The sequence below is a fragment of the Uloborus diversus genome, chromosome 6 (genome assembly GCF_026930045.1).
Source record: "Uloborus diversus isolate 005 chromosome 6, Udiv.v.3.1, whole genome shotgun sequence".
Classification (NCBI taxonomy): Eukaryota; Metazoa; Arthropoda; class Arachnida; order Araneae; family Uloboridae; genus Uloborus; species Uloborus diversus.
Genome location: NC_072736.1, coordinates 59,093,229 through 59,119,536, shown reverse-complemented (window position 1 = coordinate 59,119,536; position 26,308 = coordinate 59,093,229). Strand labels below are relative to the sequence as shown.

The following is a 26,308-nucleotide window of genomic DNA, read 5'->3' as shown; positions in this document are numbered from 1 at the left end:
TTGTTTGTAGAACACTTTACGATGAAGTCTGTTTGATTTTTCATCGTTTTTACTTTCTTTTACAAAAAAGAAAGTATTGTATTCGCAAAAAAAAAGAAAAAAAAATCAGTCAAAAATTGACCTTAATTTTCATTTTGCTTACCCTCGAATGAATTTTGAGTTTTTTTTTCGACTCGACCACACGTGGATAAGTGCCTAAGAACGTATAGACACGCGAAATATCCATTTTGACTATTAACGAGTTAATTACAACGAGTTTTCTCGTGACGTATGTATGTACGCATGTAACTGCGTATGTGAGTACGTGCGTATGTTCGTATGTATGTCGCATAACTCAAGAACGGCATGTCCTAGAAAGTTGAAATTTGGTACGTAGACTCCTAGTGGGGTCTAGTTGCGCACCTCCCCTTTTGGTTGGATTCGAGTGTTTCTAAAGGGGTCTTTTGCTCCATTTTGAGGGGAAATCATTGTTAATTTCGATGTAAACTCAAGTGGTGTTATAATTTGTCGGACACTTGACGATATATCGCTTGTCTCTTGGTCGCCAAGTTTTGTCGCCAACTTGACGACAAATTTGGCGATTTTTTTTTATTCGGTGTCAATTTGGCCACTGTTGGTGATATTTAGAGAGTAAACTATGGAATCACATTAAAATTGCCAATAATGGGGAAATAACATTAAATTAGAGTAAAAGAAGTCATGTGATGCACACATCAGCTCGTTTTTATCTGAAATATTATTTTCAAAAATATAAGTTCGGAATGTTGTACGTATCATAACTCTATTAATTTTTTGCCTAAAAACTAGAAATTTTGTCTATAAGATACTTTTTACCAACACTGTGTACCAAATTTAAACATTTTTCGCTAATTATTTCACAATTCTGACTGAAGGGGTTAAAAAAATGTGTGTTTCACACTCTCATCTTCCCCCTCCCTCTCTTCCTAAACAGTCACAATTTCACGAACCTTCCTCTTACTCCTAAAGCGAGCCCTAAGTGAAATTAAGCTCTTCAAATTTCGTGATTGGTATCATATCCGCCAACGTTTTATTTTGTTGATATAATGGCCTTAGTATTGTTCGAAGAGAACATTTTCAAAAAGGAGAAAATTTTGACTCTTTTTCTAACTCTCATTTTATAAAAGTTTCTGATCTTTTGGTCTGTTGGGCCATTCCACGAAAAAGTCAGCCCTTTGTTTCGCACGTAACAGTTCATATATTTTATTAAAATAAAAAGTAATAATTTTAAGGAGTAATGACGATTTTTTTTTTCCTTAAGATACCACACATAAGTTTATAATCTGTTAAGGAGAAAAAATTTATTCAATAATATTTTAAAGTATTATTTTTAAAGACATATGAGGCGTCACGTGAGGGACAAAATGACCGTTTTCAGTGGAATGGCACTGTTGCTTAATTCCCGCACGATTATTATTATTATTATTTTACTTTATTTATTTTTTGCTACAAAAACAAAAAGTTTCCATTTTAATAAAAAATTTCCTGGGTGTATGATCTAATAAAGCTCATCATAAAAATACTGAAACCTTTGAAAAATTAATTTCAGAGGGGGAGCTGACTCTATGTAAAAAAAATCGGCTTGGGCACTGTGGAAAATCTCCATAAAAATCCTCAAGTTTACCTGTGCGCAGAGGGCGCTCGTTAATCGTTTTGTTTATGTTAACTTTCTGTTTTTTGTATCATGGCTTCTTGATTTCGATAGCTTGATTTTTGTTGATGTTGGTCGTCTCGTGGCAGTACGCATAGCAAGGGTAATTTGGAAACCCTTTCGAGTGTAGAATTCAAATCAAGTTAATTTACGTTTTTAGATAGTTGCCTCAGCATTTCCTTTAGAAACAAAAGGGTTTGGAAACCACTGAATTACAGGATGCAACTTGATTGCATTACAATTTAGATTTCTTTAAAAATAATTCTTAAGTATCAGCTGACGCATTAGACTCAATTCCTTTCTTTTGTTATGCACAGAGATTACGAGTTCAATTATGTAATAATCAAAACATAAAAAATATTCGGCACTTATCAAATAATTTTACGCCCACTACCCACTACTGTTGAAAGCGTGAGTTTGGCGGCTTTGAAGCCAATGTTCATTTCACTGGTACTAATGTGTTTTATAACGAGTTTCATTTCTCTGTATGGGGAGGGGGATGGCGCCTGAAAATATTCGCCCCGGGCGCCGACGACTCTTGGGACGGCCCTGAGGAATAGATTTTTGAGTAATGAATTTTAGTGTTGGTTGATTCGCTATTATGCGGTTTGGGAAGATTTTGCGCCAAAATAATGAGTGGAAATTATGTGAAAACTGATGAAAGATATGTTGGCTCATTTTGATGATGATTATTGAGGCTTTGATTGTTGAGTTGATACAATTTCAGCCAGGGACACCCTTGGGAGGGAGAAACCCTCAATTCACCGAACGGAACTCCAAATTTTACCGAATGATAAATTATGAACATGCACGCGAACTTACGTGAAATGAAAAGAGTTATATAAAAAAAAATGAAGCAAAAATGTTGCCTTAAGAAACATTTTTTTTTTTTTTTTTTTTTTTTCAAATTTGCTGAATAGGGAATTTTTTCGGTAGGTCACAGTGACCCCCCGTCGCGTCGCCCCTGATTTTAGCAGTTGATGAAGAACAAAGAGTCTAAAAATTACACTACACAGCAGTTTTGCTGTCTGCTGTACTGTTTGTGCTTTAACCATGGATGTAGGAATAGCAGGATGGAGCACTGCGGGAAATTTCTGGAAACGATAACCGTAACCGGCAGCCATCTTGGGTGTATCGGGAAACTGTGTTTGAAATGTTTAAGGTACGGAAATTGTCGAACTTTTTTTTATCGAATTTCAAACGGATTTCGACTTTATGGCGTCTTGTCAAGCCTTCAACTGCACTAATAATTCACGTAGGAAGGAGATTCCTTGCTAATTCTGCATAAATGGATAATTAATTTCTTCCATAATATATGATTCAAAAACAGATAATGATGGTAACATATTGTGTCATTAATAATCCTGCGTTTATCTTACTTACAAATACAAACCCGAGTTGCTTAAAATATTATTACAAATTAAAATTCATTGATGTGATTTGCTGCTACTCTTCGGTAACTTATAAACAATTCCATCAATAAAATTGTGAAATGAAATTCGAAACATTGTCAGTAGCTTTCATTTTTTGTTACTAAGTGCAAATTAAACATTGATTACAAAAATTAATTTTAAATAGGTTATTTTTTTAAAATCAATATTCATTGTTTCACCTTACGTTGATTATTCATTACATTCATATTTAAACTCGACGAATTGTTAATGAGTTTTCATTTAATTTAGGAAGAACGAAATTATATACTGCGGTAAATAATGACAGGAAACTCACTGAAGCACAAGTTGAACCACAGCCTGAGTATATCCAACAGCTAATAAAGGAAAAGACGTTTCGAAATCGAAACACATGTGCGCACACCTCTCCATCCCACCTCACTTCCTTCGTAGCAGAGCACCTCATCTTGGACGCAGATGGGAAGAAAACAACCCATAAAAAAAGAGGGCTCCCGGGACCACATTTAAGACTGTCCCATTTTATGAAAAAAACTTCCTTTACCCAATAGATGGCGCAAAATGTTGCACCCTGGTTGTGACGAAAGCATCATGCTCGTTGTACGTTTTAGCCGCAAACTAGTTTTACAACTGACAGGATTTACGCGACATCCAGAAAAGGGGACAAACCGGAATTTGTGTGGAGGAGATATTGTTCTTCAGAGGAGTCAGTGAGGAATGTCTTTCATTGTTCGAAACACACCCCTCAAGTGCCTTCAGGCATTGACAGCGCGAAGGAATCGGAAAAGCAAACAAAACCGCTGCAGAGAAATGAGATGAGAGCATTTTTGCTTCGATTTGAAGTTTAGATCAGAAATGATTTCGTTATACTAAGGGTTCATCTTTTTAACCGCGGAAACTTCGGTAAATTTATCGCAACATATTTTAGAAATGTCTTCTTTTTGGCTATTAAATCAACTAATAAAAGTTGTCAATCTAATGTATTTTTTTTTTTTTTAAATATTAATCTTTAGAAGCTTTGTTTCCTTCATGCTGCATTTATAGAAATTGCTAAATAGTAATAGAAAAGACTGGAAAGTTTGTTAAATCAGACTTGGACAGTTTAAAAGAAAATTGTGTTTGAAAGGTCACATTTTTTTAATCTTTACGAGGAATTTTACCTTTTGTTCATGACAAAGGTCCACAAAAATTACCATGGAATTACAGAGAAAACTTGGTGGTACGAATCTTTTAAAATTTTGAAGAAGAAAACATAGTTTTTTACGGCATTTAACAGGGCCCAGTCGTGCAAAGAGGGGGAGGAACAGCCCCCCCCCCCCCCCCCCGAGATCGATCTTAGTTTTCGCCTAACTTGGAAATAGTCGGGGGGCTACGGGGGAAGAAACTGCAAATTGTGATAAAATTATGAAACTCGGCATGCTTGTAGACATTGTATAAACAAAAATTTTACAAAGGGGAGGCATTCCAAAATCCCCCCCCCCCGGCTGCCATTTCTGGTCCAGAACCAAAAACGGCGATTCTTTTTAAATTTTCGTTATTATAATTTTTTTAATCATTGGTTGTGTCATTCCATGGATGTTTATTACATTTTTTATTATTTAAAACTCCAAAAAAATCTAATTTCAGAAATAACTTCACAAAAAATGGTTTTTTAAAAATAAAATCAATATTTTTAAATTATGAGTTCTCTGAAGTGAATTTTTCCCCCATAACAGAATTACAGGTTTCTGAGTTTGAAGATACATTACATTTGTGTTATATCAAAGTAGGATTCCAGTTATCCAAACTCTAATTGCCCGAACTGTCCAATTATCCGGTCATGATGCCCCTCGTTTTAAATGACTGAGCACGCGTAATTGAAACTATTTGAGAAGGGTATAATAGAATAAGGACTTGAAGAAAAAAGAGAGAAAAAAAATTAATTTTCAGACAACATAATTCTAATAGAAAGAAATTTAAAGTTAATTTTAAATTTCTGTTCATTATTATTATCGCTATTGTTGCTGTTTTTAATTCTCCGTCACCCAATTGATCATCAGTAAGCTTTTTCTCATTTTATAATTAAAAAAAACAAAAACATATATATATATATATAAACAAATTCAAGTTTTGGAGCACCGTATCAAAGCTGGTGCTTTTAAAATTAAAGTTTATTAGATCATAGATTTCAACTAACTTTAGTATCGTTACTGAAACTTTGAAGGAGTTGATTTTGTGTGTGTGTGTTATATACAAATATACGTGTACAATATACGAATTTTGTATTAACTTATCCAATTATTTAAGACATTTTTAAACACCCTTTAAACTGTTCCAGACCATTTCTTAACAATATATTACCGTTTCTTGCATAAACAGCTGAATTTTTACCGTATTTTAAAAAAAACAGCAGTATTCAAACGATGCACAATATCAATTATCAATGGGAGAGAGAGACATGAAAAAAAAAAAAAAAAAACAGTACGGTACATATACAGTATGCAGTAATAATAAAGCACTACACTGTAATAGTACTATACAGTATTGCTGTGCTATCTTCGATCAGTGGCGGATTTACATTCTTTTCAAGGGGGTGGCGGTTGAAAAACGTGGAAGCCATATTTCTCCCCTCAATCCACTATGTAGGGGGGAGGGAATCAATTGCCCACTTTTAGCCTGTATTTTAAATTTTAATCACCCCCTATCGCCCCTCACAAACTTATCGCTCCCCTCAAGAGTTAAATCTCCCTTTTGGTGGCTATCACCCCCAGGTTTAGAAACCACTGTTCTAAATCATAGCAAAATGTATCATCATACCAGTATAGTGTAGTCCATGGAAGAAAAAGGTTGGAAGATACATATAGAAATATAAAAATTATTAATGTTCAAAAAAGAGGGGAGGGGCGAGCTTCGGTTTCAAATTAAAAAGTGGGTAATGCTGTCCATCTTCGACTACACTGTCTCAACTTAATTTAAAGCAAATTTGTGGAATGTACTTGATTGAAATTAATAGCAAAAGCTAGTAATTCCTTTAATTCTATATTATTGGTTTTCGAAAATGACAGTTACGGAGGGGGCGGTCGTCTCCACCACCCCCCTGGTAAATCCGCCACTGCCTTCGAACCATTTTTTAGAGTTTCAAGCGTTCAAGAATTCCTTATCTAGTCACAAATTTTCACTTTTTCTTTCTATCTTCACAAACATAGCATGAAACAGCGTGCTTTGGTGCAGAATATTTCATCACCTTTCATATTTAGAATTTAAAATATTAAAAGAAAATTGTGGAGTTGTTATTTATACACACTAACAAAGCGATGTTTTGACTAGCGCTGGGTGGGAACTAGAGCAGTTAGTGATGCTAAAAGGATGAAAGTATATTCACGAAACTAATATTTAGTAGTAAATAGCGAAGCCGTCATTTTGCGCCACGATTCCTTTCCAAAAGTTTTCGTGTTGTGGGTGAGAAATTTGCGTTAGCTCTAACATTCGTTACTCGAGAAAAACTCGCGTTATAGGCATTTGGCGTAAGTTGAATCGCTTTGGAGCGGAAGCCGACTGTATATGAGAGATATAAATGTTCAATTTTGATTGGGGAAAATGTAAATTTATCATACATTTCACGACAGTATATTTTTGAGTATTATAGTTTAAAGTTGGTTGTATTCAAAACGTTGATCAGAATAAAACATGCGTCTTGTTTTGCCACAATGACTTGAGCAGAAAACGGACAACCAAGTTAGAAAAGTTACTTATTGGATTTAGTTCAAGCACTTCTCTGCTTCCCAAACGTGATGAAATTTTAACTAAATACTGATTTTTTTTCCTTTTGTTTTAGCAAGATTAGTGAACTCCCCCCCCCCCCCCTTCGATGATGAGTAGTCATTTGATTGTCATCATTTTTATTTGGAGGAGAATGGAATATATACTATGACTACGAGCATTCTTCGGAAGGGCTAGAGAGGTGAAAACCAGGAAAATATGTAGCAAAAAGAGAGATCCAATGGGGTATTCCCCCCAAAAATATTTTAAAAATCAATAAAACGATCTATCCTTCCTGGATTTCGTTTCAAAGTTTATTTCAGGTCCGTCATTTGGGAAATCAGAGTGAGGAGGGGCCATTGGAACCCCCTGGATTTTAGAAATATTTTTAAAAAAAGTAGTCTTTTTGTTCGTATTTTTTGTTTGTTCCTTTAAATATTAGGCAAATGTTTGGATAGGTAGATTCTCCCCCGGAATTTTTCCGGAATTGAAGTTACCAAAACGTATTTTAATCAAGTTTTAGTGATTGGGGGGGGGGGGGGGGAGAAATGATTGGGGGTAATATGAAGGAAACTTTGGAAATTTAAGTTTCAGAAATAGAATAGTAGATTATCTTTGATGGCAAGGCGAAACGATCGGAGACCCTCACCCGGAATTTTTTTTTAAATTTAAATCCTGAAAAGGAATGTTTGTACGGTCTTTAATTATGCAAAAGGAATAGAAGGCAACTCCTGTGAAATATTTCCGAAATTGAAAGCTTAAAAATCCATTTCTTTGCTATTTTTAGGGAATGGGATAGGGTTCTAGGAACTTCTCGAAATATTTCCAAAATTAAGTCCTGAAAACGCAATTACATGACATCTTTCAGGATGAGGGTTGGGGTTAAGAGACTGTCTCACAAAAAAATTCGATATTGAAGTTCCAAAAACGAACTTTCAGACAATTTTAGATAATGTTATAGTGAGGTTTTTTTCGACTCTTTCGCGGCAATTTGTAGGGATGCAAGTCCGTAAACCAAAATGTAATAATGCTGAGGGATCATCAGGCTCTTTAAATTCGCCACTACGCTCAAGTATTGATGCTTCTCTAAAATGATTTTTTTCCTCTACATATTTTAGTTTTTAAACTGTTTAATGATATGTTTTTGAATGTGTTCTCTTATAAGAAATTCTTCGCGACTCCCTTGGAAGTCACAACATGCTGGTTGGGAACCGCTGATCTGGAGCATTAGTAATTAACCAAGCTAGTCAATTAATGGTTAAAATATTTTTTTTCTCAATAAAAGTTGTACTATACACATTCATATCTTCAGCATAAAAATGTTTGTAATTACTTTGGTATAAAGAAAAAAGCTTTAAAACTAGCATTTAACTATGTCATTACTACAGGTAGATCGTGTTTGTTAATTACTGGCGTTGAAGGCATTTTAGATCAATGCATGTAATCGACCAACCTTCAATAACAAACAGCATAAATGGATAGTTATTAAATGCATTTTTTTTCCTTCACTGAGAATAAGCATTGATCAGCATATCTCAGTAAATGAACCTGTAAAATTAAATTTAACCTAGAAAAAGGTGATTCAACATTTTATCTGATAACAATTTGCACCAGTAAGAAAAGTGACTTCCTTGAAAACTTCTAGATGTCTCTGTAAGTATATCGTACGTAACCTTCATAATGGTCAAATCAAAACCTTTGTTACAACTTAGTTCAACTTACTGGCTGATGGTCAGTAACTCGCGGATCACACTATAATACTTCCTGTGCAATTTAAATAAACGCTTATCAATATCATGTTTACTTAATCTGTTACTTTTCTAAGTCTAAAACTTTAAAGTATAAAATTGAGATGAAGATTTACTTAATCCATTTGCACAAATTTGACATTTTTATGCTTGTATTTGCAATTTATTCCCAGAATTTTAAGCTTTGTCTTAAAATTTTGATACATTCAAATATAAAAACCATTAAACGTTACATAATATACGAAGTACCTACTTTCTAAAAAAGTTTCGTGTCTACAAGGTAATGATTTGAGCCTATTACGTGTACGCACACAATATGTAAAAATCTTTACTTTTCAAGTTCAATTTTTTTTTTTTTTTTTTTTTGAAAGTTCATATATTATCATACATAATACTTTGCTCTTTGTTATAAAGGGCAAATATATGCACAAAGATGTCACACCTGCGCAAATGGATTGAGCAAGGTTTTTTTAATTAAATAAGAACTATTTTCAGATCATCTTTGTCCTTCGTTAACATTAGAAAATATTAATTACTTCTTGAAAAATAGTTAAAATCGTTGTTGAAATAAAATATCACGAAATTTTAATGATCTCTGTTGCGTCAATTTAGAAAGATATTCATTGCGGATTAGGAAAGATTGTGTGGCGAGCACTCGTAGGCCAACCCTCCAATTCTAGTTCACCCACCTGTTTCTAATAACACGGAAAATACACACGGGGACGTCCTCCCTCCCCCCGTTCTCTTTCCTTGACTACAATCACTGCCGCCTCGAGCCCAAGCTACAAGCACTGACATCCGATACCACTGGCCATCACTTCGGGCACACGCATGGAAAGCCTCACTTTTTCGCAAAAATCTAGTTCATCTGCAAAACTGACTGATGGCGATATTTGTCCGGCGGGATCTCCACGCGATCACGAACAATTGGTTTTAGAGAAAAAAAAATCTAGACTGATTTATGAAGAATATGAAGGAATGAAACTTGTTACAGAAAGTTTATGGTCCATATGGAATCATTTATTAGCATAAAAATGAGAAAAAAGCCGAGCTATTAATAAAATAGACCTTAATTTCACGTATCCTTACTTATTCGAGTTTTTGACGCCATCTATTGGCACTTTAGGCAACTATAAGATTAGTGGACAGAATCGAGTAAGTTTCAGAACACGTGAGCATTGAAAATTTTTTTAATGATATTTACAAAATATTTCAATTGCAATGCGTCTACATTGTTTCTATGGTTCAGAGAAAAAAATCTCGAATCTCTGTGTTTAGATGATTTTTCATGAATGTGTTTAAGAGAAATATTTCATATTTGACAAAAAGTACTTTTTAATATCATTTTGTGATAAATGTAGGTAACTCAGCAGCAATTTACTTCATGCACGTAGTTTTTTACACATTCATCTGATATAGTAAAAAGTTTCATTGCAATCCGGCGATTAGATTTTTTTTGTCGCTGTTCCCAAAGAGTCAAGTTTAGCATGTTTTTCTACCGGAACAGCCTTAAATGCTTGGCATAACTCGGTGCATCCCTCCTTCCCCCAAGACGGGAAAATCATTCCATAACCCGATGTCGTCGTTCAAGGACGGGGTTGTCATAAACAGACGAGCTTGTTTTGAGATGCCGCCACCGGGCGACACCAGTGATAATGACAATAATGAATTTGATTCTGTCGCAAGCACAGTCGTCTTCTGCAAAAACAGGCGACTCGGAGTCACAGTATTCTTGGGTAGACGAAGTCGATTTCTACAAGGGATGCAGACATAATACGTTTCTACGAATGGAGAGGTAAATTTAAATTAAACTCAGGCGTGCCTCAGGGCTCAATACTTCTTCCACATTTAGTTACTAATGATTTTACTGATGAACTTATTTTATTAAATATTTATCGCTTGTAGGTAACCTTGAAGTCATCAATAAATCGTATTCCAAGGACGACTACTTTCAGTTGCTTAAAGGAATTTTGAGATTCTTTGGCTTGCTGTGATATAAATATTTTTTTTAACCATCCCTTCACTATCATTTTTCTAATAAAGTGAAATTTAAAACGTGATGGTTGTGTAACCAATTCGCATTTGTACGACTATTATATTCATATTGATTGTGAAATTAAAAATAGACTTTGAATAATAAGGTTTTTTATCATTAAATTTTTAATGCAAAATATTTTATGAAACCAAAACTATATGTTTCGATTTCAATCACTAATGCGTTAAGAATGCATTTTCACGCTTTAGAAATGCTATTCAGACAAAAAAATTTACATGTTTGATCTTGAAACATTAATAATTAAGAAAAATTAGATCGACAGAAACGTAAACTTTTGCGTTTATTACTGCAATCCCAAAACCGAGATCCCCTCTAAAATGAGATCAAAAACAGCGCAAAAATCACCTTTACCCTCTAAAAACTTCAATGACGCAAACTGTGTCAAGTCCCCCTCCCCCTTTCTGGCTCTCTCGTGGGAGTTCCTTTCAATACACCGCTAAAATCAATCGGAATTCGGATGACGAATGAATTCAGTTGATAGGGTTTTTATTACAGAGAATATGTGCGTGTACTCAATTTATTGGTTATCAACGACAAAATTGAAAGACCTTTTTATCGGCGAGAAAAACATCAGGAAGACATAAACATTTTGGTTGAAAAGTAACAGCTCTTGAAAATGAAACGTGCGATGTTTTTGAGATAAAATCTTCGATAAACCATGATGATCAAACTACTGACAATTTTGTGAGAGACAAGCTGCGAGAAGTGCATAATTTGGGTCGTTTCATGTAACCTAGCTTCTGCTCTTAGTTACAAAACTTTCTGATTTCTGACAGAAAAACAATTTCATGGCTAAAGTTGAAAATCAAAAAAAAAAAAAAAAAATTGAATTTTGACATCTGGAACAGGGTTTCCGCTACGGTCGCATTTTTCGCATAATGCGAAAACACTATCTGAATTGCGAAAATAAAGCAATGCATTTTTGCTTTTTTGCTCAAATAAAAAATAAATTAATTAAAAAAAAAAAGAAGAAATGTATGATCCTAGAAAGGAAGCATGTATGGCGATAATCAACTTAATCTTTTTTAAATCTTAGTTAAGATGTTTAAACTACAATTAAGTTCAATAACTATTAGTCTTATCTAGCATTATGTCCCCCCCCCAAAAACTGCTTTATTAGGAGGAGGAGACTGCAACGTTCTAAACATCAATCGTGTTTTCTTTTTTTATTTTATGTTTTAAAAAAATAGCTGTTGTACTTATTTCTTCAAAGATGTCACAGATGAAATATGAATTTTATTTTCAACTGGAGATGAAACATACTGAGGCATATATAAATATATGAGAATGTGTAACATTTTAGCATTTTGCTAACATTTTCCCCTCAATTTTAGCTTTTATGCTAAAGAACTTTAGAACGCAGCTTAAACCCTGATCTGGAATTCATATTATGTTTTTCGCAATCACGAGTGTGTGTGTGTATGTAGGCGTGTGTGTTTGTGTCTGTGTGCAGGTATGAGTGTGTAGGTATGAGTGTGTAGGTAGTTGTGTGTATGAGTGTTTGTGGTGGGGGGATGTGTATGTGTGTAGGCATATGTGTCTGTGTGCAGGCATGAGTGTGTGGGTAATTGCGTGTAGTTGTGGGTGTCTTCTGTATGTATGCGTGTGTGTGTGTATGTGTTTGTTTGTACGTGCGTGTATGTATGTATGCGTGTAAGTGTAGGATATTAACGCGACCTCGAGATGGCTTTCGCTAGAAGAGCAGCATCGTGAGGAGCCCGTCGACGGTGATGTTGCAGAGGGTGCTGGCGGGAAAATAAAATGATAGCACATCAAAACAGTCAAATAAAAGCAATAAACAATCGTGATTGCTCAAAAAAAAGGTCAGAATGTCAGCAATAAATAATCTATACGTTGAACCATTTAACAGTTATTTCTACAATTTAATAGTGAAACAAATACCTTTTAATTACATATTCCAGTGGCGTACCTAGCATGGGTGACACCCGGGGTGATAATTTGTGGTTTCAACCCCACCCCCGGCAAATTTTCAAATTTGTAGTCTTAAAAATGCATTTTAGTTTTCTAATTTTCGAAATTTGCAATTTCACTTCGGGTGTCGCACCCCAGACGGGTGACACCTGGGGAGGACCATCTCCCCACCCTGTAGTGACGCCAGTGCATATTTGCTGGTACAAGGGCTTGCAAAAAAAAAAAAAAAAAGCGCATAAGTCAAAATCAAGAAACTAAAATCAGAACCAAAAATCTTTCATTTAAGTTGCGATTACAGAATGCGAGTAACCCCACTTCCTGCACATTACATTGCTCGTCGTCCGCAATCGAATAAGCAAAAATTTTGAAAACTTCTTGTTATAATAAAGCTAGAAAAATTCGTTTCAACCGAGCTCGTTATAACGGAGTTTCAAGCAACGAGTAAAATGCAAAATACGGAAACGTGATATCGCCAGCCGATGCTGGAGGAATTCGTAAACACTGAGGTCGTGTTTACATTCGAGATAAACGGAGAAATGTTTACATAGAGCGAGATGCCTATCTCGAATAGCACGAGACTTGTCGGGAAGAAATGGGTAAACAAGAATAGCAGAATTCTTCGCGACCTAACTCTCTCTGTAGAGAAACCTAAGCTCTATGCCCCTTCCCAACTATTATTCCAATAGAGAGCGCTGCAAGCGCTTATTGAATTAAGTAAGTTGATTATGGAAAAATTTAGTGGCAACTCTGACGGTGGAGGAGATGAATAGAATTCGAAACACGAAGCGCAAGCTCCGTGGAAGCGAGTAATCGCTGTTTAGAATAAATGATTTGGTTTAATCATCAATGTAAATAATGTACATAGTCTTCAATAAAGATGTTAAGTTTTCTTCGAATCGTGATAATTTGAACCTATCACTGAACCACCGGATCTACATAGAATTGCACATTTTTTCCCACATGGTGCATCGGCATCGGAAAGATGAACTATAACTTTTAGTAAGTGAATCTCATTTGGATAGCATTTTTATGCGAAGACTGCAAAAGGTAGGAACTTTTGAATCATTTACATTGTTGAAAATCATTGAAAATGGAACCAAAATCATTTATACAAAAAAGAACTGTTCTTCGCTCTTCTACTACGGTAATCGTAAAAAATGTTGATAAATACATAGAAGAAGAGCAAAATGAAGAACTAGAAAATTGTTTAGAACTGTTAAATAGCAAGGAGATAGAACTTGATAACTTAGATGAAAAAATACAAATTTTGATAGAAGACGAGAAGAAACTAGATTCTGATATAGAAACTTCTATGAATTATAAAGATAAAATAACTTTGACTAAATGTCGGATAAATCGTTATTTTAAGAAATTAGAGCAGCGAAATGAAAATAAAACGTCCGTTAATAACGTATCAAATAATTCCTCTCTTATCGATGAAATTCGAAACCAAACACAAAGTAACGTACGGTTACCAAAAACTTCCATTCAAAAATTCAACGGTGATTACGGTGATTGGATAAATTTTTGGAATTCTTTCGAAGTAACTATTCACAAGAACACAACACTTTCAAAAGTCGAAAAATTCAACTATTTGAAAAGTTATTTGAGCGGAAATGCTGCTAGTGCTATAGAAGGTTTTTCGATTTCGGAAACAAACTATGATTCTGCGATAGACATTCTCAAAAATAGATTTGGTCAAAATGACTTGATAATTAACACGCACATTTCCAATCTCTTGAGTTTGACCCCGGTACAGAGCTCAAATGAAGTTACGAAATTAAGAAAATTGTATGATAAAATTAACGTGCAAATAAGAAGCCTTTTTTCACTCAATGTCCAACCCGAGAGTTACGCGAATATGTTAATTCCTGTTTTGATGAAAGTAATTCCTGCTGATATCGCTCTAGAATTTCACCGCAATAGAGAGAATTCAGCCAATATAGATTTGAATGCATTTCTAAACTTTCTCCGTTCGGAGATAGAATCTCGGGAAAAAATCGCTAGTATAAAACTTCCGCCTTCGAATAGCAGTGAACAGATTAACACAAGTACTTTGAATAATAAGCAGTTCAGAAAGATCCCTTCCAGATCACAGCACATTACAGAAAACAGATGTCCTTCAACACATGAGCTAATTGCTAAAACGTCAATAAATCTTGACAAGTGTCTATTTTGCTCAGAAGATCACGAGTCGGAAAAATGCGTAAATCTCAACGTGGATGAAAAAAGGAATGTATTGCGTATAATGACACCGACAAAAAAGAAGCAAGTTCACTTTCGAGAAATAATGATAATCAATTTGAAAAAAATAAGGAAATCATTTCTGCCGTATCACATTCTAAATCCAATTCGATGCTTTTGCAAACTTGCTCGGTAAAAGTCAAAACAAAACAAGGCATAAGCTATCCGCGTCTTCTTTTGGACAATGGAAGCATGAAGTCTTTCATTACACAAGAATTAGCTAATAAATTAGATCTTGAAGTAATTAGAAAAGAAAAATTATCGGTTTACACTTTTGGAATTACTGCGCCAATTCAAAAGACTTACGACGTCATTAGATTAGTACTTGAACATAGAAGTTCCCCTAATTCTAGAATAGAAGTTGAATTATTGGTAACCGATCACATATCAGGTTCGGACATTCCTCCACCAAAATCAAAAGAAATTAGACAAAATAAACTGCTACGAAATTTGATATTAGCGGATTCTCTTGACAGTCAACAACCTGTTGGCATTTTGATCGGAGCAGATTATTACTACAATATAGTAACGGGTCACATTAAACGTTTGAACAAAAATCTTGTCGCTGTAGAAACTATTTTTGGCTGGAGCCTACAAGGACGAGAAGGAGAAGATAACTTTACTTTATCATTTAATGTGATAGTAGAGGAAGATTTAATCTCGAAACAAATAGAAAAATTTTGGGATTTAGAAAATTCCGGTCTCATATGCGAAAATCAAAATTATAATTCAACCGAAAATGAAATCCTCAAACAGTTCGAATCTGATGTAGTATACGAAGATTGTCGGTATAAAGTTAAATTACCATGGAAAAGTGACACATCAAGATTGGATGATAATAGAGAAATCGCGGAACAAAGGTTCAACCGACTTAGAAATCGATTCAAAAAAAATCCGCAACTATTTTCTGAATACCAAAACATAATACAAGATTACTTGAAACAGAATATAATTGAACCCGTCACAGACGAAACGGATAAAGAAAATATCGTGTTTTATTTGCCTCATAGGGAAGTAATACGTGAAGATAGAACCACAAGCAAATTACGAATTGTTTTTGATGCGTCATCACATGATTCAAACTCCGCATCTTTAAATGACTGTCTCCACGTTGGCCCAAATTTGTATCCGGAGATATTCGAAATTCTGTTAAGATTTAGATATTATCCAGTAGCATTTACTGCAGATATAAAGCAAGCGTTCTTACAGATTCTCTTAGATAAAGAAGATCGAGACGTAACCAGGTTTTTCTTCACTGACTCCCCCACCAATGACAATATCCCGCCTCTTGTTTATCGTTTTTCAACAATTCTTTTCGGACTGAATAGCTCATCATTTTTACTATCAGCAACTCTCAAACATCACTTTAAAAAGTATAAACAACTCTACCCTGAAACAGTTAGTATTTTAGAAAATAATGTTTATGTAGATGATGTAATTTTAAGTCGAGACACAGTCAGAGAAGCCTTGACTACTTCTTTGGAAACAATCCAGATATTCAAGGAAGCGAGCATGCAACTGCACAAATGGCATACTAATTCGAGAGAATTACATGAACTTTGGGAAAAAGAAGGCATAATTTCAAATGCAAATTTTCAAATTTCTGATGTTGAAAACGCCGCCTTAAAAGTTCTGGGCATGGCGTGGGATAATTCGAGGGATTTACTGTATTTTGATATCCGAAGCCTATTGTCATTTTTATCGAAGCCAATTGAGATAAAAAGGTTTATTCTACAAGTGTTAGGACGAATTTTTGACCCAATAGGAATTTTGGGACCCTTCACTGTAAGAATCAAACTCTTGATTCAGAAGATTTGGGCATCACATATAGATTGGGACGAGCCACTTTCTGAAGATTTGATCTCCCTATGGAGAAAATGGTGCGAAGAGTTGCATCAAATGAATAAATTCAAAATCCCTCGACATTATTTTTTTGAAAGTTTGTGCTCAGACATTAGAAATCTCGAATTACATTGCTTCTCAGACGCTAGCACTGTGGCATATGGTACAGTTGCGTACTTACGCTTCAAGACGAATGATAAAGAAATTCGAACGACGTTCATTGCTTCCAAAAATAGGGTAGCGCCATTGAAAATACTCACCTTACCCAGATTAGAACTAATGGGGGCATTACTATCTGCCAAATTGGGAAATAATATAGTTAGAATTTTGAATTTAAATATTCCTTGTTATTTTTGGACCGATTCAAGCATAACGTATTTTTGGATCAAGAAACAGCCCGATGCATTTAAACCCTTTGTTAAGAATCGTGTTCAGGATATTCAGAAGTTGACGTCACCAAATAATTGGGGACATTGCAGAAGTTGTGATAATCCAGCGGACTTGGTCAGCCGAGGAGCAAAGATCTCAAAGTTGATTAATGAACCCCTTTGGACACAAGGTCCACCTTGGTTGAGACTTTCGCCTGACCATTGGCCAAAATTGATCCATGAGAAAATAGTAGAAGAATCTCAGCTAGAATATAGAAAAAAATCCCTGGAGACACATGAACTTGAATGTATAGTCGAAAATAGAGAAGACCCAGTTGATTTATCCAAATATAGTGACTTAGAAAAGTTGTTGAGGGTTACAGCATGGACAAAACGCTTTATCGCGAAATTGAGAAAATCTAGTAACATACAAGGAGCTCTAATTACAGAAGAGCTACAAGAAGCAGAAAATTTATTGATACGATGTGAACAAAAGAGACACTTTGGAGAAGAATTTAAATCTTTAATTGAGGGTAATTCGGTTGAAAAGAATTCCCCGTTGTACAATTTCGCCCCCTACATCGATGAAAAGCAAGTCATGAGATTAGGAGGAAGATTGGAGTTCTCAGAGTTTTCTTTGGATAATAAACATCCAGTCATCTTGCCTACAAACTCCGCGCTAACAAGACTGATAGTACTTAAAGAGCATGAAAAAATAATGCACGGAGGTACATCTGCTACTCTAGCCAAAATTAGATCTCGCTTCTGGATCCCGAAGGGGCGCCAGTTAATTAAAAGGATCATCAAAAAATGCTTGATTTGCCAGAAATATTTAGCCAAACCAGCAGATCAAATGACAGCGCCTTTACCGAAAGATAGAATCCAAGAGTCACCACCATTTTCCATTTGCGGAATTGATTTTGCGGGACCTGTATATGTAAAGAACTACAAAGATATGCATAAGTCGTATATTGTTTTGTTTACCTGCGCAGTAACTCGTGCCGTACATCTTGAACTTGTGTCAAACATGTCGACACAAGCCTTTTTACTTGCATTCAGAAGATTCTTAAGTAGAAGAGGAAATTGCAAAATCATTTATTCCGATAATGCTAAGACGTTTAAGAAAGCTGAAGAAGAAATGAGAAAGTTTTCTAAAATATTGGAAGATGATACATTTAAAAATTTCATAGCTAAAGAAAGAACACAATGGAAATACATCATCGAAAGAGCCGCATGGTGGGGAGGATTCTATGAACGCCTTGTTAAATCGGTTAAAGAATGTTTGCGAAAAGTAATAGGAAAAGCCCTTCTGACGTTCGAGGAAATGACAACGCTTCTAACAGAAGTGGAAACAGTTTTGAACTCGCGCCCACTATCTTACACCTACAACGAAATAGATGAACCTGAGGCATTAACTCCCTTACATTTTTTAAATTATGCAAAGAATGACCACAGCTATCCAGTTCACTTCTCTGATCTCATCGCCAAAACTTCTCCTGACCAATTGAGAAGAAGAAAGGAGTATCAGACAAAACTGTTAAAGAACATTTGGCTGAAATGGAAAACCCAATATCTTCTAGATTTAAGAACTGGACATCGCTTGGATTGCAGTAAAGAAGGAAAATCTCTCAAGATAGGGGACGTGGTACTTCTCGAGGGAAGTAACAAAAATAAGTTCTTGTGGCCTTTAGGTATTATTACAGAACTCTTTAAAGGACGTGATGGACTTGTTCGTGCCTGCACAGTTAAGACAAAGGACGGACAATACAGGAGGCCGATACAGCTAGTGTATCCTTTGGAAATGATCAATGGACCGTGAAAAAAAAAAAAAACTTTTGGAACTTTCATTTTATACTTTTCTCATATATTAGTTAAACGATTTGATAGTTTAGAACTTTAATTTCGTTATTTTGATTTTTGAATTTATCTAATTATTTTTCATTTGATATTCATTACTTATTGAAAAGCATAATAATATGAATATGGTATTACTTGTTTCTCTAAATACTTTTTTATATTGCTATATTCCTTTTTGTTGTGTAAAAATGTTATTGTTATATTTCAATATATTTTGATTACAAAGAAAATGTAAACTCGAGGAGTTTAGGTGGGGAGTGTGTAGAGAAACCTAAGCTCTATGCCCCTTCCCAACTATTATTCCAATAGAGAGCGCTGCAAGCGCTTATTGAATTAAGTAAGTTGATTATGGAAAAATTTAGTGGCAACTCTGACGGTGGAGGAGATGAATAGAATTCGAAACACGAAGCGCAAGCTCCGTGGAAGCGAGTAATCGCTGTTTAGAATAAATGATTTGGTTTAATCATCAATGTAAATAATGTACATAGTCTTCAATAAAGATGTTAAGTTTTCTTCGAATCGTGATAATTTGAACCTATCACTGAACCACCGGATCTACATAGAATTGCACATTTTTTCCCACACTCTCAAACATATTAAAAGGTTAACTTTCACAGAACTTCGAATTCGTTTAAATCTTTGGCAAATATTACAGCGCAGAAAAATAAAAAAATACTTTTTAAATGCTTCTGACACCATTATTGTAGTGTTAATGATTATGTGAAATGGTCCAATGGCGCACACAAGGGCAGGGTTCAAGGAGTCCAGACACCTCCATAGTCCTTGAGTTTTTTTAATTGACAATAATCCTATGTATGTAGCACGTAAAATAATTCCAAGCAAAGGCAACAATATTTTCAGATTTAATAAAATGTAAAACTGAACTTTATTTTCTCTCTTTCTTCCCCAACAAAATCGAACTGTGTGTGAACAAATTGTTCTAGAACAGTGGCGGATCCAGGGGGGGGGGGCTAAGGGGGCTATAGCCTCCTCCCTTGAGGTCCGAACTAACACTAGATAAAATCGAAATTTCTGAGACTTTTAATACTGCAATACATTTGCGAATTAAAATAGGCATTACATTTAAATATAACTGCAATATATAGTGGCATATTAATAAATGAGGGAGGGGGGGCTTAGGGACTGTAGCCCCTCCCATTCTTCCATTTGGTCAAAACTTAAAACATGTTAAATTGTGATCTGCAGTGAAATGAAAAGGCATCATGGAAGAAACCGTTTCGTTCTGCAATCTTTTTTTTTTTTTTTTAATAAATCTGAAAGTTATAACTTTCAAACTAAACCAGCCATATATATTTAACTTCATCCACAGGTTAAAGGAGCTACACCCCCCTCCCTCCATGAGATCAGAAATACCTCTAAACAAAACTGAAATTTCAAAAATTTCAAATACTTCAATACTTTTCCAAATTTAAATATGCATTATATTTAAATAAATATATGCACTGTGCATATTAATGGTGAGTTCGGAGGGGGGCTAAAAGTACTGTAGCTCCTTCTTTCATTCGGTCATAACTTACAACAGATTGCAATGTGATTTGCAATAGCATGAGATGGCTTGGAGGAAATGGCTTCGTCCTGATGCTATCAAAATATTTTGGCCCGAAGTTATCAATTTAAATTAACACAGTAATATATTTTACTTTTTTCTCAGGCTAACGGAGTGATATCCCCCCCTCCAATGAGGTCAGAACTCGCTCTGGATAAACCCGAATTTTCGGAGATTTTAAATACTGCAATACTACAGAGAGAGCTTAAAACTATTTTTAGGCCTCTAATTTCGGAAACTTTTGTTGAGTGAGCCCCGCTTCCCCCTAATGTCATCAAAGATTACTTAAAATTTTATTTTTAAAACACTATTTTAGAATATTTCTGGAGAAAATTTTCTAGCTGTTTTTTCCAATTTACATAATCTTCACCCTTTTTTTTGAACAGTAAGCATAGAATGAAATTTTATTTAGGTGTTTCAATTTCAAAGTACTTCTTATGTGAAACTTCTCCTATATTTAACGTCGCCTAAGTGAGCTTTAAAACATGGTTTTAGGACGGAGAAGAGCTTCATAGCTTCCAAATCTCCTTCCCCTAACAAAATCATAAAAAAAGCTTAATATTTTCTAGCTTTAATGTCGACATTTTGTAGGGAAAGTCCTCAAACACTCTCCGTTTCCTTAACGGGACTAAAAAAATTCATTTTTGAGCCTTCAAGCTTGAAACATTTTCTTTGGAGACAACTCATTCCATCAAAATATAAATTAAAATCGTGTTTTCTGAACTTCAATCTATCAGAAGACAGCCCCCGAACCCCAACGCGTCTTCTAGCATCGTCCAAGAGAGCCTGAAATGCGTTTTAAAGACTTCCATTTCGAAAAAGTTCTGGAGAAGTTCTCCGAACACTCACTCTTTTCCTAATATTACTATAAAATATAGAATATATTGTGTGTTTGAAACTTCAATTTCTAAATTTAGCCAAAGAAGATACCTAAATTCTTCTCTACACGCTTAACGTCTTTAAACAGAGCCAAAAAATGCTCTTCTAAGACTTCACCTTTTATAAACTTCCGGAGAGTCCCTTCGAACACTTCCTCCTTAGTATCAGCACAGATAGCTCTAAATTTCGTTTTAGAAAATTCCTCGGGAGAATCCTCGATCCTTTTTATTCACATGCTACCTAAAAATGACTTTTTGAAAGAGATTTCGGGATGGAAGGAGGCCGATAGAGTCAAGAGAAGGCATCAGGGGTCCTCTTTTTTCTATCTTTCCCAAAATTAAATTTTAAGTCACATCTTTGAGACCTCAGTTTTGAAAAAATTCCAGAATTAGGACCTGACATAACTTTTGTGACGTTAGATCCTCCTAACGTTGACGAAGAAGGCGTATAGTTGAGCTTTTTTCAAACTTTAGGGTTAAAAACTTCTAGAGATAGCCCGAGAACTTTTTCCATTTCCCAAACGAAACGCCACCAAGGACGGCCTTTTGAATACTTAGTTGTAAAAATATTTCCATACTTCCAAAACTTCCGGTTTCCTGAACTTAATCAAACATCGACTCAAATTGCGTCTTTCAGACTTCACATACGATATTTTTCCAGAGAGCGCCTCTGAACCCTCTTCCTTTCCTAAACGTCACCACTTATAGCCTTAAATTTGAGTGTTCAATCTCTAAAAATTTCCGGAGGAGAATCACCTAGTAACGTAAATTCACCGGAAATTGCGTTAAAACTTCTTAAAGACTCCAATTTTGAAAATTTTTCAAAGCAAATCACCGAAATATTCCTATCCTAACGTCCCCAAAGATAGCCTATAGTCGTGTTTTCCTGAGTTCTACATCGAAAAACTTTCAGAGAGAGCCCCTGGACCTTCCCCATCACCTTAACGTTATCACAGATAACATAAAATAGTGTTTTTAATCTCTTATTTGTAAAAATTTCTGAAAAGAGCATTTGAACCCCTATCCCTAATATCGCTAAAGAAAACTTGAAATTGACTATAGTAAGAAAAAATACTCGGGAAGGAACCTCCACCCCATCTCATCTAACTTCACGAAAACGTTCCGAAAAATGCATTTCTGACATCATTTTCTCAAATGTCTACGGAAGGGTCTTGACCCCCTTTGAGCATCCGCTTCTTTTTGCTGTACTTTTCTGTAGCAAGGGGTATAATGTTTATACCTAGTTTTTATCTTCACTTTTTCGATAGGGCGCCATACCATGTTTGCATACCCCTTCCTGTTATGCGAATGTATTTTTATCTACCAATGTGATAATCTACTCAGCTTTATATGAGGTTTTTGCCAGAGCATGGTTTTATAGTTACTCCAGACGCATAAGCACAAATCTAGAGCACTATCTTTGTATGCTGTAAGTGACGTTTTCAATGTTTGCTTGCGATTCCGTCTTAGATCTGGCCATGGGGAGGTAATTTGTAGCTTTATATCCAACTGAGGTGCATATAGTGTTTTCAGACCTTTAAAATGTTCGCGAGACTATTTATATTCTTCAGTAGCCTGTACTGTATAAGTTTATTTCAAGTAAAAAAGCGTATTTAAAGTCCTAAATTTTTCGGGAGAGGGACCCCTTGTAAAGAAAATTTCATATTGTTTAAAGGGGGTGTCTGTCCCTCTATGAGCGATGCCCCCCTCCCCCGAAATCGAGAGTTCCAGCAAAAACGACGAAAACGAAAAAGACCCTCTAAAACAGTGACTCCCCACTTGTACCGAGGTTAGCCCCCCCCCCCCCCCTTGCTTGAGTTCTAGATCCGCCACTGTCAGCACCTACCTTACACACAAGGCTGCTAACTGCTCCCTCTTTTCCTTAAAAATCCCTTTTTTGATTTAAATTCCCTAAAAGTCTTTTCTTTAACGTGGTCCCTTTTTCTTTTAAAATGTCGGTTTCATTTTGCATTTTCCTTGTAATCTCTTTTATGCATTTGGGTTTATTTTTTCTCATTTTCTCAAAAAATATGAGCGTGCTGTTCTAGCCCAAAGGCAATAATTAGTAAATTTTGAATGAAATGAGGGCACAACAGTTACAGTTCAAAACTATTGATAGATGAAATAAATTCGTTCAGCTATTCAGCATAGGTTTTTTTCGTTCTTGGAAGCAAAAGTGATTCTAACAAATAAGATTATTTTCCAGCCAATAAATCGGTAAAAACTGGCCTATTACTGGTTCTGCCGATTAATCGGTGCATCCCAAATTTTAATCATTAAAATTAAAAATAAAAGTTCGTTTTTTTAAAGAATATAGGTCCTTTATTTAACCTAAGGACTAACTAAAAATCTGTTGGGAGCCCTATAATGCTATATTACAAACAAACGCAATTTAATTTTTTATCTTAGGTTTAACTGTGAGTGTAATTTGAATAAATATAAAAAACGGGAAAGTTCTTTACTAAAGATCTGCGACACGACTCGTAAACAACATTGGATGCTTCCAAGATTTTTTGAAATTCTTTTTTCAACAAAGAAAGAAATGCTTTTTAATTTAAATTGTACCAAATCGCTCTTCGGCATCCAAGATATTTTGACCAAGAAGTCAAAAAGATGGGGATCTCTCCAACTCCTAACTGAAATCATCCTAGACTTACAACACTACGTGGAAAAAACTGAACGTATAAGAAAACGAAAAAAGAATGAATAATAAATTATCAGATTTTAAATGTTATTCGTCATTCAATAAATAGAGAGTGAATAAAGAAAAAAAAAATTTTTTTCTCTTTTTTTTCCGCTCCCGCCATCTTTTAAGAATCATTCGAACTCCATGTCCTCCTACGAACTCAAAACTTTCCCATGGCACTTGAATAAATCTAACGTACTTAAATTACAAACACATTCAATTTTCATTGCAAGTGTGAGGTTTGTTTACTTGGATTATTCAAGTGTACAATCGGCATAAATCGCATCCTTATCTTTTATATTTCCTCATTTAAAGTTCTTACGATAAAAAAAAAAAAGAGAGAGAGAGAGAGAGTTTTACAATACTAAAACAGCAAGTTTACTATACAGAGTATCGAGATGCTTTTATGAGCAGGAACTTCGCATTGAAAAAAGGAAACATTGGACAAGGAAAAGTCGCTTTCCCCCCAAGCCATTGAGGTTTGTTTTTCATTTTTTAAACGTTCAATGAATCCTTTGTTGAATTTGCATCTTATGTTTGCATTTTATGCCTACTTGTCTCGACATTTCAGACAGAGGAAGGGCAAAAAATCCTGAAAAGGAGTGTTCAGACTAAAAATAGCCAACTCTGATACTTAGATATGTAAATAAAGGCAGTTATAATTTTTTTTTTTTTTACATAGACTGTCAGACGTGTAAAAGTTGATTAGATTGTGAAATGTATATTTTTAAAGGGAAGAGAGAGTAACTTTTTTTTTCAGTCTTGCAATTAAATTTCAAACTTCCAGGAAAGGGTCTGGCCCGTAGATTACCTCATTTCTTACAACACTGGCAGATGCTTGCATGCTTCCTTATTTCTGTTTCTCAGAGCCAGGCAAACGTAAGTCACATAATCGCAAATTTACAGGAGAGAGGGAAAACGTTTGTCTTTCACATGCAAAGGATTGGACGCGCGCTTTTTTAATACTGGCAAAAAACTACAAAGGATGTTTTTTTAGAATTATGTTCACATGGCTCGATGCGGAAAAGGATTCTACGTACAGGGCCGCAGAGAGCCAAGGCGGGCCCCTAGTCGGTTATGTCGCCGGGCAACTTCCGCCCCCCAAAAAAGGGAAAAAGGAAGAAAAAGAAAAGGGGGAAAAGATGAGAAAAAGGGGGCGGGAGAGAAGAAATTAAATTTTCTTGCTACAAACCAATAAACTCTATTTTAATTGCCATAACAGTAAGTGCCAAAAGAGTAAATTTTTGCTTAATCATGTTTTCTCTTATTCGGAGTTTTTTTCTCCCTTTTTCTTTCATCCTTTCTTTCCTTATTTTCTTTCTTTTTTTTTGCGTCAGTGTCACAGGGCACCCCCTAAGGGGCCTGGGTCCCTTAGTTTCCGACTAGGCTGACATGGCCTCCCGTCGGGTTTGTCTACGTACAATGTACTAATAAACGGAAAAACAAAATTTTTGGACTTGGGCTAGTCTGGCTCTGAGATTCAAATCAGGGTAGTAATAAAAGGAGAGGGTTGGGGGATCTTTATTATTTCAGATTTACTATTTTTAATAAACATTATTCGACAGGAATTAAAAAAAAAAAGACTGTTGGTCAATAAAAATCGTCAGACGTACTTAATTGTTTTAGTTAAGTGATGACTAGAAAACGAATTTCCCCTATTTGCTTGTCATAAAATTCTACTCTTTTATATATATATATATATATATATATATATATATATATATATTTATGAAGGTATAAATAATAAAAATAATATCTTTGTGAGTGTAACATACTTTAGAATTAATAACTTTCTGTTGTCTTCTTAAAAACCAGAACAGCAAAATTATCAAAAGAAGCTCACAACTTTTAGACTACCTTCTACCGACTAAGAGGACCTGGGCATGGGCACGTCAGGCGCTCCGCATGCTCCTGCCTGCGGTATGAGGAGCTGCTGAAATCCTTGGCACCTAAACATCATCATGATATGTGGAAAGTTTTCATCGTTTTTCGGCATCAATACAGAAACTTTATCTTTCTGACAAATTTAGTTATAAGTAGGCTTGCCAGATTTCTGAAATGTACAACCGGGACAGACCAGTGGCTAATTTTTGGAGTGTTTTATAGGGCAGTTTATTCTTAATGTTATGAATAAATGATTACTAATTATGAACCTTAACAGGGGTAATTAAAAATGACACAAACAGATAAAATTTGAACATTTCACTTCTTATATGTAAATATTAAAAAAATATTTGTTAATTAGAAAAAAACACTCAGAATGAAAAATAAAAAAAATGAACTATACTTTTCCTTTTTTATGATTTTTTTTTTA

General features: G+C 35.1%; 1 protein-coding gene across 2 annotated transcripts in view; it reads right to left on the bottom strand.

The window, feature by feature from the left end:
* LOC129224667 (uncharacterized) overlaps positions 1 to 26,308 on the bottom strand; it is a 205,270-nt gene that overhangs the window by 74,706 nt on the left and 104,256 nt on the right. The gene's annotated exons all lie outside the window — the stretch shown is intronic.